At 45.7% G+C, this 2,500-nt stretch overlaps 4 non-coding genes and 5 pseudogenes across 4 annotated transcripts; all 9 read left to right on the top strand.

Moving 5' to 3' along the window:
- The first annotated feature begins 119 nt into the window (after positions 1-119).
- LOC142120920 (5S ribosomal RNA) lies at positions 120-238 on the top strand. Its single transcript, XR_012683829.1, has one exon. It is a non-coding gene; the product is annotated as a 5S ribosomal RNA (ribosomal RNA).
- A 68-nt stretch (positions 239-306) lies between these two features.
- LOC142120855 (5S ribosomal RNA) lies at positions 307-425 on the top strand. The gene has a single exon (XR_012683769.1). It is a non-coding gene; the product is annotated as a 5S ribosomal RNA (ribosomal RNA).
- An 81-nt stretch (positions 426-506) lies between these two features.
- Positions 507-625, top strand: LOC142121066 (5S ribosomal RNA; annotated as a pseudogene).
- A 241-nt stretch (positions 626-866) lies between these two features.
- LOC142121084 (5S ribosomal RNA) lies at positions 867-985 on the top strand. Its single transcript, XR_012683864.1, has one exon. It is a non-coding gene; the product is annotated as a 5S ribosomal RNA (ribosomal RNA).
- Positions 986-1,067: 82 nt separating this feature from the next.
- Positions 1,068-1,186, top strand: LOC142121028 (5S ribosomal RNA; annotated as a pseudogene).
- Positions 1,187-1,583: 397 nt separating this feature from the next.
- LOC142120980 (5S ribosomal RNA) lies at positions 1,584-1,702 on the top strand (annotated as a pseudogene).
- An 81-nt stretch (positions 1,703-1,783) lies between these two features.
- Positions 1,784-1,902, top strand: LOC142120974 (5S ribosomal RNA). Its single transcript, XR_012683854.1, has one exon. It is a non-coding gene; the product is annotated as a 5S ribosomal RNA (ribosomal RNA).
- An 81-nt stretch (positions 1,903-1,983) lies between these two features.
- LOC142121094 (5S ribosomal RNA) lies at positions 1,984-2,102 on the top strand (annotated as a pseudogene).
- Positions 2,103-2,184: 82 nt separating this feature from the next.
- On the top strand, positions 2,185-2,303 carry LOC142121032 (5S ribosomal RNA; annotated as a pseudogene).
- The last annotated feature ends 197 nt before the right edge of the window (positions 2,304-2,500 follow it).

The raw sequence follows: 2,500 nt of genomic DNA, 5'->3' as shown, positions 1-2,500 counted from the left end.
GATCTTGAAAGCTAAGCAGGTCCAGGCCTGGTTAGTACTTTTTTTTTTCTCTCTTGTTCTGGCATCCTTCAATGCTGGTTTTAAAATGTATAAGTGATGTAGGTCATTAGGAAACCAATACCTACAGCCACACCACCCTGGACAAGCCCTATCTCGTCTGATCTTGGAAGCTAAGCAGGGCCGGACCTGGTTAGTACTTGGATGGGAGACCACCTGGGAATACCAGGTGCTGTAGGCCTTTTTTTTTTTCTCTCTTGTTCCGGCTTCCTTCAATGCTTGTTTTTAGATGTATAAGAGGAAAGCAATACCTACAGCCACACCACCCTGAACAAGCCCAATCTCATCTGATCTTGGAAGCTAAGCAGGGCCAGGCCTGGTTAGTACTTGGATGGGAGACCACCTGGGAATACCAGGTGCTGTAGGCTTTTTTTTTTTCTCTCTTGTTCCGGCTTCCTTCAATGCTGGTTTTTAGATGTATAAGAGATGTAGGTCAATAGGAAACCAATACCTACAGCCACACCACCCTGAACAAGCCCAATCTCGTCTGATCTTGGAAGCTAAGCAGAGCCGGGGCTGGTTAGTACTTGGATGCGAGACCACCTGGGAATACCAGGTGCTGTAGGCCCTTTTTTTTTTCTCTCTTGTTCTGACTTCCTTCAATGCTGGTTTTGAGATGTATAAGAGATGTAGGTCAATAGGAAACCAATACCTGCAGCCACACCACCCTGAACAAGCCCAATCTCGTCTGATCTTGAAAGCTAAGCAGGTCCGGGCCTGGTTAGTACTTTTTTTTTTCTATCTTGTTCTGGCTTCCTTCAATGCTGGTTTTAAAATGTATAAGTGATGTAGGTCATTAGAAAACCAATACCTACAGCCACACCACCCTGGACAAGCCCAATCTCGTCTGATCTTGGAAGCTAAGCAGGGCCGGGCCTGGTTAGTACTTGGTTGGGAGACCACCTGGGAATACCAGGTGCTGTAGGCCTTTTTTTTTTTCTCTCTTGTTCCGGCTTCCTTCAATGCTTGTTTTTAGATGAATAAGAGATGTAGGTCAATAAGAAAACAATACCTACAGCCACACCACCCTGAACAAGCCCAATCTCGTCTGATCTTGGAAGCTAAGCAGGGCTGGGCCTGGTTAGTACTTGGATGAGAGACCACCTGGAAATACCAGATGCTGTAGGCTTTTTTTTTTCTCTCTTGTTCCGGCCTCCTTCAATGCTGGTTTTGAGATGTATAAGAGATGTAGGTCAATAAGAAACCAATACCTACAGCCACACCACCCTGAACAAGCCCAATCTCGTCTGATCTTGAAAGCTAAGCAGGTCCGGGCCTGGTTAGTACTTTTTTTTTTCTCTCTTGTTCTGGCTTCCTTCAATGCTGGTTTTAAAATGTATAAGTGATGTAGGTTATTAGAAAACCAATACCTACAGCCACACCACCCTGAACAAGCCCAATCTCGTCTGATCTTGAAAGCTAAGCAGGTCCGGGCCTGGTTAGTACTTTTTTTTTCTCTCTTGTTCTGGCTTCCTTCAATGCTGGTTTTAAAATGTATAAGTGATGTAGGTTATTAGAAAACCAATACCTACAGCCACACCACCCTGAACAAGCCCAATCTCGTCTGATCTTGGAAGCTAAGCAGAGCCAGGCCTGGTTAGTACTTAGATGGGAGACCACCTGGGAATACCAGGTGCTGTAGGCCTTTTTTTCTTCTCTCTTGTTCCGGCTTCCTTCAATGCTGGTTTTTAGATGTATAAGAGATGTAGGTCAATAGGAAAACAATACCTACAGCCACACCACCCTGAACAAGCCCAATCTCGTCTGATCTTGGAAGCTAAGCAGGGACGGGCCTGGTTAGTACTTGGATGGGAGACCACCTGGGAATACCAGGTGCTGTAGGCCTTTTTTTTTTCTCTCTTGTTCCGGCTTCCTTCAATGCTGGTTTTTAGATGTATAAGAGATGTAGGTCAATAGGAAACCAATACCTACAGCCACACCACCCTGAACAAGCCCAATCTCGTCTGATCTTGGAAGCTAAGCAGAGCCGGGGCTGGTTAGTACTTGGATGCGAGACCACCTGGGAATAGCAGGTGCTGTAGGCCCTTTTTTTTTTCTCTCTTGTTCCGACTTCCTTCAATGCTGGTTTTGAGATGTATAAGAGATGTAGGTCAATAGGAAACCAAAACCTACAGCCACACCACCCTGAACAAGCCCAATCTTGTCTGATCTTGGAAGCTAAGCAGCGCTGGGCCTGGTTAGTACTTGGATGCGAGACCACCTGGGAATACCAGGTGCTGTAGGCCCTTTTTTTTTTCTCTCTTGTTCCGACTTCCTTCAATGCTGGTTTTGAGATGTATAAGAGATGTAGGTCAATAGGAAACCAATACCTACAGCCACACCACCCTGAACAAGCCCAATCTTGTCTGATCTTGAAAGCTAAGCAGGTCCGGGCCTGGTTGGTACTTTTTTTTTTCTCTCTTGTTCTGGCTTCCTTCAATGC

Source organism: Mixophyes fleayi, unplaced genomic scaffold, assembly GCF_038048845.1.
Source record: "Mixophyes fleayi isolate aMixFle1 unplaced genomic scaffold, aMixFle1.hap1 Scaffold_2085, whole genome shotgun sequence".
Lineage (NCBI taxonomy): Eukaryota > Metazoa > Chordata > Amphibia > Anura > Limnodynastidae > Mixophyes > Mixophyes fleayi.
This window is presented reverse-complemented; position numbering and strand designations above follow the sequence as displayed.